This window comes from Wolffia australiana, chromosome 20 (assembly GCF_029677425.1).
Source record: "Wolffia australiana isolate 7733 chromosome 20, ASM2967742v1".
Classification (NCBI taxonomy): Eukaryota; Viridiplantae; Streptophyta; class Magnoliopsida; order Alismatales; family Araceae; genus Wolffia; species Wolffia australiana.
The window spans coordinates 830,533-840,024 of record NC_135854.1 but is presented as its reverse complement, the minus strand read 5'-3'; the positions used below and the strand labels follow the sequence as shown (position 1 = coordinate 840,024).

General features: G+C 42.8%; 1 long non-coding RNA gene across 1 annotated transcript; it reads right to left on the bottom strand.

Moving 5' to 3' along the window:
• Nucleotides 1–4,687: 4,687 nt before the first annotated feature.
• LOC144716123 (uncharacterized) lies at nt 4,688–6,164 on the bottom strand. Its single transcript, XR_013584821.1, has 2 exons — nt 5,682–6,164; nt 4,688–5,000 (listed from the first exon to the last, which is right to left on the bottom strand). It is a non-coding gene; the product is annotated as an uncharacterized LOC144716123 (long non-coding RNA).
• Nucleotides 6,165–9,492: the final 3,328 nt, after the last annotated feature.

Sequence of the window (9,492 nt, the reverse complement as noted above, 5' to 3'; positions counted from 1 at the left end):
TGGATGGCCAATAAGGGTTGTTGGGCAGTTGGATTTGTTAACTAGATTGATATATGGGCCTAGAGGGTCACATGCAAAATGTCTTTCGACATCGAACATATACTTAAAGTTTGAGGGGTTTTATGAAAAATACCTACATAGTATAAATAAGGAAAGGCCCCAAATGTAATTCACTCATGTCAGAGTTATTTAGGGGTCGTCTCCTTCTTCTCCCTTCTCCCCATAGCTCCTCTACTTTCATGATGCGATCAAGACAAAATAACGATGAGGATGGAGGGTTATCGGAGCTCATCAAGGTAAAGGATGAGATTGGACGTGTGTAGGATCACGTGGATACTTCTAGAGGATGCACACATGAGCAGCTCCCCACAAGTCATTGAAGGATCGATTGAATCACAAACTAGATTTGTGCCCATGTGATTCAATTCACGAGTTTAATGATGTTATGATTTTTTTTAAGTCATCTGATGTGAACTGTTCTCAGTTTTCATACAGATTACGACCCTAGAACCCAAAAGGTTGGGAGATGTGGATGTGTCATATGTGGTCCCTAGCTTTTTAATGTTTGGCATTAACTAAGTTTGGCCGTAGGTGCACCCTATGCAAGAATCAATGAAATTAGCCATATTTTTCTTTGTTTTTCTTTATCCCTAGGTAAATACATTAAAACATATGTAAGATAACAGTTCAAGTAAATTTTTTTGACCATATAGGTTTGACATTCTTCAATCTAATTAATTAAATTACTTAGTGTAAGAAATACATTAATTATTTAGTGCATAAAAATGAAAATTCCACTAAAATGATAAAAATATAAATAATTGAAATAATTTGTTAAATGTGATTTTATATTAAAATTCATTAATATATTAGATTTCAGATTTTATGATAAGAAAGAACTCTGATAAAAAAAAATTTGTGAAATATGTATTGTTTGTACGCCAAGAATAAATAGTTAACAATTTTCAACTATTGTTATTAAGAGTTTGTAGGATACAAATTAGAGAGAATCAAGTGGGACATAAAATTCATTGGAAATTCTTAATTTTCTAAAAACACAAAAATATTAGTTTATCAAGATTCAAAGTTGAGAACCTACCTAGCTTGTTGTGACCAACCATACTTTACGAATGAATACCTTATAATTCACATTATCAACTTTAAGCGTGTACACCTATTGTTCTTTGTGATAATATTTTATGATCAACTTAGGTAAAAATCTTATAATTCACATTATAACAATGAATATCTAGCAAGAGATTCACTAAATCTTAGATTGTGTCATTAAGGCAGATATAAATCATTCAATAGGTTACAGCAGACCTTATTTGAGGATAAAAATCATCCATAAAGAGTCTTCCATTTAGTCCAATCTCTCCTTTTCTTCAGCCTTTTCATCTAAATGCACCAACAAACAAAACATTAGTTCCTCTTGTTCATAGTCAGAAACGTAAAATCCAGATCAAGTTAATTATCAACACATTATTCATATGACTTCAACTAAATGTTTAGTAAGGTTGATAATATAATATTTTTATTAATTCCTCTGGAGCTAACAAATGAAAAAATACTCAAAACTGAGTTTATTAGATCTTTAAATCCATTTTACAAGGCCACCATGTTTCCTGAGGATAAGGTCAAATTAGAATTGTCCTAAAATTAATGAATCTTTTTTATAAGTTTATTCTAATGGCCTAATATATTATATATTAGAATCATGGTCTTGAAATAATTTTTGAAAATGATTGGATGAAAGTCCAAGGCACTCAGTACGGTAGTGAGGTCAAGTACTCAATGCATAAAATTATTCAATGCTCCAACTATAGATCTTGTGCTGTTGGCAAGAGAAATTACATAATTGTAATAGTCAATAGCAGAGATAGAATTGAGAATCATACATATTCATAATTCCCCCCATGCAGGGTTAATGGTGAAATAAGAATAGTGCAACTTGACTGTATAAGTCTAATCAAATATTGTGGGTGCTTTCTGCTTACATATTTTTGTGCCATGGTAAGTCATTTGACTGAGTGTATCATTATTTTTGAGTTTGATCCCAATGTAGCTAAGTTTTTATTTCATAATAAACATTCCTTATAAATTTGCGTCAAAAGATTATTTCAATCAAACATTTCTACTTTGACACAGTATATTTGTTCTTAGCTTTGTCTCAACAGTGAGTTAATCCTATCTTTATTTCATTCAGTTTCAATCATAATTTCTGAATTTTGGTTTCCAGTTTATGATAAATCAAATAAAAGTTATGTATCATCTGATTTCAATTGACAGAACTTTCAGTTTCATCTGGAGCTGTCACATGAATCATCCAACCTCCATTTCTCAAACTTGTAAATTTATTTCAATATTCACAACATTTCCAATGTCCCAGAGACCACTCTAATCCACATCTTTATACCATCAATATTAGCTATAATTTCGAAGGCCTCTATCTCGGAGGAGCCTCCAAATTCCAAAATATAATAAGATTCCTCCTCAAACATTAGTCTCTCCAAACATTTTGCTCTATTAACAAAAAGAACAATTGGATATTAACAAATCTATATAAACAACAAAAGTGATGGTACTATATGAACAAGCCATTTGCTATATGATATAAATAAATTATGTATTTTACGAACCTATCTAGTATAGGGATGCTCTTTTATGTGACGCACAGTTTTTCATGCGAAGAAATATCAAGATTTAAAGGAAACTGATTAGTAGAAAATATACTATATGAACAGAGTGTCTCCACAAGATTATACAGTTTTTGATAGAAAGTAATTACTAATAAAAATCATTTCCTCAAGGTGCAGTGGATCAGTCAAAAATTTTGAACACTTGGTGTTTTTTAAAAATCGTTCCCTGAATCATACCCCACATCACGACCATCTCTACTCTTGTTTAAATTTGTAAAGCTTGTATTTAGGGATTGAATACGTTTGAGAAATAAAAGATTAGTAATCAAAATGTTTTTTAAATGGTTAAACATCATGTCAGAACTACAGAAGGCTGCGGTCAGGTCGCAGTCCGGTTTTGCAAATAACCTAAACCTAGAGCTGAATTTTGGTCCAGTCTCGGTCATGGTCTGGTCTCGGTCCGGTCCTGATCAGTCATGTTGACTAGTCAGTGTGAAAGTCAATGTCAGGTTGACTTGGTCTACTCATTGCATCAAACTAGATCCATGTGAATTTCACCTCGAGTTCAGAAGTAGTGTTTGGTAACAAGAGAGAGAGAGAGAGAGGAGAATGAGAGCAGGAGAGAGGGAGAGAGAGAAAGAGAGGAGTTAGCAGGAGAGTGAGAGCATGAAAGGGGGAATGAGAGAGGAGAGTATGAGAGGGAGAAAGGAGGGTGAGAGCTGGAGAGTGAAGCAGGACAGGGGGTAAGAGAGAGGAGAGTATGAGAGGGAGAGAGGCGAGTGAGAAAGGGAGAGAGGGCGAGAGAGTGGAGACAACAAGAGGGAGAGGAGAGAGTGAGAGAGAGGGAGAGAGGGACAGCAGGAGAGAGAGAGAGAGCAATATGGAGAGATAGTGAGAGAGAGGGACAGAGGGACAGAGGGATAGAGAGAGAGGAGAACAATATGGAGAGATGGTGAGAGAGAGGGACAGAGGGAAAGAGAGAGAGAGAGAGAGAACGAGATCAAGAGAGGGTGAGAGAGAGTGAGAGGGGGATAGAGGGTGAGGGAGAGAGGGAGAGAGTAAGAGAAGAACAGAGTGAGAGAGGGCGAGAGAACGAGAGGAGGAGAGGGAGAGCAGGACAGAGGGCGAGAGAGAGAGAGGAGAGAGGGAGAGCATGGTAGAGGGTGATAAGAGAGGTAGAGAGAGAGAACAAGAGGGAGAGCGAGGTAGACGGTGAGAATATGCGGCAGATAATGAAGATGAAAATTCAGAAGAGGATAGGATTAAAGAAAGAAAAGAAAGGTTCTGAAACAACACGGATAAGGTGATGTTAATCAACGTTATTCAGAGAGGTGGAGGGTGAGAGAGAGCGAGCAGGAGAGAGGGTGACAGAGAGAGAGGGAGAGAACGAGCAGGAGAGAGAGAGGGAGCGAGTAAGAGAGTGAGAGAAGGCGCGCGAGAGAGGGAGAGAGAACGAGAACAGGACCAAGGGAGAGACTGAGAGAGGGGGAGAGGGAGTGGATACGGTCTTCGGTCCAGTTCAACGTGCAAACCCTAACCAAACGTCCAGTCAGCCCTAAAAAGGCTGACTGACGGTCCGGTTCGGTCCAGTCTGACTTAATTTCAGTCAGACCTCGTCCTTCCCTAGGCAGAACTGATTGAATCTTTAAAATGTAATTCAAACTTTTTAATGAGACTGGCTGAGGCAAAATATAAGATATCATGTGTCCGACAGTACTCTTATATTTTTAAAAGAAATTAACGGATATGCAAGATGCAATTTCCATATAATTTTTTTTAAATTAAATTCTGGAAGAACGCAAGAAATGAATTGGTAAAATTCTGGAAACTCCACGATAGAGTGAATTTTCAACATAGAGACTAGCCATAAAGCCTTAGCTCTTCGCCTTGACCTGCTAGACTTACAATATTCCTTTTAACAATAAATTACCGATCAACTTAGTAACTTAATAACGAAATAGAGAGCTACCATGATGAAGACCACAGTATCAGCATGTGGTAGATTATAACTTCAGCCCATCCCATCTATTTAAGAAATAGTACTGATATCATTTGGTCTCTTGTATAATTTCTTGCATTAAACATGACTTTCTCACATAGTCCTGGCTATCCACAAATAGAAAATTACAAGTAAAACAGAGTTACAAATTTTCATAGCATCAATGGAGGAAGAAACTCGATGCAAATGAGTGTATAAGATGCATTCATGGCAAGAACGTAATAAAACTTACTTGATCTTGGCTTACAAATCTGCATCCATTGGCGTCGGTCGGCCATCAGATTTTATTGGCTGTTCTTTGGGTTCCTCAATTTCTTCAAACAACCGGCGTGATCCCAGTCTGAGCTTCAAAAGGGTAGCCTCTGCAGATAATTTTTATTGTCAAATTATAACTCAGTAAAGAATTGGAGGAAAAACTGAACTCATAATAGAAACAATCAGATTAAGACCTAGATACTTGAATGCGTAGTTGAAGATGACATAGAATTAAATGGAACAACAAGAAGAAATGGAGAAAAACTGAGCACCATTGGAGAAAAATTAATATGTTTGAAGCTCAAAAGACCAGTTGAAAGGTCCCAGAAGAAATGTCCCGCACTTTGGAATCACAACAAGTGATACAATTTTTTTTGAAGTGGTATATGCTCATAGGTGGAACAATTAATCAACAAATCCATCCCGTATCAACATATTGTAAGTGCAAAACTAGTTAAGGAAAAAATAATCGTTATAAATACAAAACTATTGTTACTAAAATCCCACTGGCAAGTATAAAATACCCAGAACGTTAACCCTTCAGTCGTCGGCACGAGAAATGAGGAAAGTGAACAAGGGAACGACATGCAAAGAAAATCACTCCTCTAACGTCTGGATCGATGCGACACAAAAACTGATTCCGATCAGAAATATTTAGTAGAACGCGAACGGAAGAGAGTGAATTTAAGGTGCGAAAAAACATTAAAAAATAATAGAAATCATGTAATTTTTTCAACAAAGGCTGTTCGATCGGAAGGGAAGAGACAATAATCGAAAGAAATGGTCACCGAAGATGGAGAATGCGTGATCTTTGCGGATCTTGGAAGCTGCGACAGATCTCTCGAGCTCGAGATCATCCAGAGAGGACGGCGGCGGCCTCCTCGCGCCTAACATCTCTCTCTCTCAATCTCTGTCTCTATCTGTCGAGTTATCTATCTATATCTATCTCCCTCTACATTATATCATCGATGGAATTCCAACTTCAAAAGGGCGGGAAATTTTGGATAATTGGCGCGACTGACACGCCAAGTGAGTCTCTCTCCTCTCTCTCTCCTGTCTCCTCTCTCTCTCTCCTCTCTCTACTCTATCTCTCTCTTCCTCATTCTCTTTCTCCCTCTTCCTCACTCTCTTTCTCTCTCTTCCTCACTCTTTCTCTCTCTCTCTTCCTCACTCTTTCTCTCTCTCTTCCTCACTCCTTCTCTCTCTCTCTCTTCCTCACTCTTTCTCTTTCTCTCTCTTCCTCACTCTTCCTCACTCTTTCTCTCTCTCTTCCTCACTCTGTCTCTCTGTCTTCCTCTCTCTTCCTCACTCTTTCCCTCTGTCTTCCTCTCTCTTCCTCACTCTTTCTCTCTCTTCCTCACCATTTCTCTCTAGGCTTGGGGGATTCGGACAGATCGTTCGAATGTTCGATCGGATCGGGCATTCGAACGATCGAATCCGATCACCGATCTGCCCCGTTCAATCCGATCCGAACCCGATCTGAGCATCTGTTCGGATCGGATTGTTCAAACAAGGTGGCTGTTCGGATCAAATGTTCGAATAAGATCCGATTCGAACACGTTGTTCGAATCGGATCGAATCGAATGTTCGAATCCGGCGGCGCCAGCGGCCGCCTAGCGCCAGCCAGCGACCATCCAGCCGCCGCTAGCGCTGGCCAGCGGCCGCTAGCGCCGGCCAGAAGCCGCCAGCCCCGGCCAGCGGCCGCCAGCGCTGGCCAGCATCCACCTGCGCAGGCCAGAGGCCGCCAGCGCCGGCAAGCGGCCGCCAGCGCAGGCCAGCGGCCGCCTGCGCCGGCCAGAGAGTGTCGGTGGTGCCGATGGCCATTTGTTCAAAATTGTTCAAACCAGGTCGAACAAATGGCAATCGAACACGAACAACCCAATTTGTTCGTTCGAAACTTTCGATCGAACACGAACAAAGGGTTTGTTCGATCAAAAGCTTCGAACAAATCGATCGAATCGGCTTGTGTTCGTTCGAGTCTGTTAATCAAGATTCGAACGATCCGATCCGATCCGATCCCCGATGCCTATTTCTCTCTGTCTCTATTTTCCTCACTCTTTGTCTCTCTTCCTCACTCTTTCTCTCTAGGCATCGGGGATCGGATCGATCGTTTGAATCTTGATCGAGAGATTCGAACGAACAATGCTTATTCGAACAACTCTTTTCTAATCTTTCGATCGAACAGACCCGTTGTTCGTGTTCGATAGAAAGTTTCGAACGAACATTTTGGTTTGTTCGTGTTCGATCGGCCATTTGTTCGAACTGTTTGAACAAAATCGAGCAAGTTCGAACAAGTGGCCGGTGGCTCGTCGGGGACTGCCCGCGGCTGGCGGTGCTGCACTGGCGAAGTTCAGTCGCTGGCGGCAGTGGGCTGCGCCAGCGCGCAGCTGCGCTCCGCTTCGCCTCGGCGGCGGAGACCCACCAGCCGGCGTAGCTCCGGCGGCCTGCTCCTCCCTCTTCTCCGTGGCGGCAGGAGAAGCCTCTCCTCCGTCGTCTTCCTCCTCTCCTCTACTTGGCCCGCCGGAGGGGCTGAGCTTGGACGCCGGCGCCGCTAGAGCCGGTCCGCGACCACGTGGAATGCGTCTGGTCAGATTCGAACATTCCAACCGATCCGATTCGAACAACGCGTTCGAATCGGATTGAATTCGAACATTCGATCCGAACATCCATCTTGTTCGAACAATCCGATCCGAACAGACGCGCAGATCGTGTTCAGATCGGATCTGAACAGGACAGATCGGTGTTCGGATTTGTTCGTTTGAATGCCCGATCCAATCTAACATTCGATTGATCTGTCCGAATACCCGATCCCTATTTGTCTCTTCCTCTTCTCTCTCTTCCTCACTCTTTCTCTCTTCCTCTTTCTTCTCTCTCTTCCTCATTCTTTCTCTCTTTCTCTTTTCCTCTAGGGATCGGGGATTCGGACAGATCGTTCGAATGTTCGATCGGATCAGGCATTCGAACGATCGAATCCGAACACCGATCTGTCCAGTTTAGATCTTATCCGAACACGATCTGCGCATTTGTTCGGATCGGATTGTTCGAACAAGATGGCTGTTCGGATCAAATGTTCGAATACGATCCGATTCAAACACATTGTTCGAATACGATCCGATTCGAACACGTTGTTTGAATCTGATCAAATCGAATGTTCGAATCCAGCGGTCGCCAGCGGCGCCCAGCAGCGGCCAGCACCGCCTAGCTGCGCCCAGCGCCGGCTAGCGACTGCTAGCGGCCGCCAGAGAGGAATTCGCTGGCGCCGCTAGCCATTTGTTCGAACAAATGGCAATCGAACACGAACGAACTAAATTGTTCGTTCGAAACTTTTGATCGAATACAAACAAAGGGTCTGTTCGATTGAAAGATTTGAACCGATTGTTCAAATAGGCATTTGTTCGTTTGAATCTTTCAATCAAGATTCGAATGATCCAATCCGATCCCCGATACCTATTTTCCTCACACTCTCTCTCTCTTTCTCACTCTTTTTTCTGTATTTCTCTCTTTCCTCACTCTTTCTCTCTCTCTTTCTCTCTTTTCCTCACTCTTTCTCCCCCTCCTCTCTTCTCTCTCTTCCTCACTCTTTCTCTCTTTTCATCACTCTTTACGTCTCTCTCTTCCTCTCTCTTCTTTCTCTTCCTCATTATCTCTCTCTCTCTTCATCTCTGTTCTCTTTTCCTCTAGCATTGGGGATCGGATCGGATCGTTCGAATCGTGATCGAAAGATTCGAACGAACAAATGGCTATTCGAACAATCTGTTCGAATCTTTTGATTGAACAGGCCCTTTGTTCGTGTTCGATCAAAAGTTTCAAACGAACAATTTGGTTAGTTCGTGTTCGATTGCGATTTGTTCGAACTTGTTCGAACAAGTTTGAACAAATGGCCCGCGGCGCCAGCGACTTTCTCTCTGACGGTCGCTGGCCGGAGCTGGCGGCCACTGGCCGGGGCTGGGGGCCGCTGGCCGGCGCTGGGCGCCACTAACAGGCGCTGGCCTGCCGCTGACTGGTGCTGGGCGCAGCTGGCCGGTGCTGGCCACTGCTGGGCGCCATTGGAGGCCGCTGATGCGGCTGGATTCGAACATTCAATTCGATACGATTCGAACATTCGATCCGGACAGCCATCTTTTCGAACAATTCGATCCGAGCAGATGCGCAAATCGTGTTCGCATCGGATCTGAACTGGACAGATTGGAGTTCGGATTCAATTGTTCGAATGCCCGATCCGATCGAACATTCAAATGATCTGTCCAAATCCCCCATCCCTATTTTCCTCACTCTTTGATGTAACACGACCTGCCGCGATTGAGCGGCTCGTGTTTACACCACAAGGAGTGGAGGGCAGAGCGGCGGAGCAGCAGCACGGGGCGGACGCTTCGGCAGTGTTGGCAAAGTGGGACCGGCTTCGTTCTGCTATCGGGCGACAAAGATAGACGTCGGCGGTGCTGAGCGGCGGCTGTATATCCTATTGCGGCATGTACTTCGCAGCGGTAAACTAGCGGCAGCATGTCATCCAACGATCGTCTCTCCTGAAGCTTCTCTAAAAGACCAGAGTGGCGGGTATGTGATGACGGACGGTATAGCGGCATAAGACGGCTGCATCTA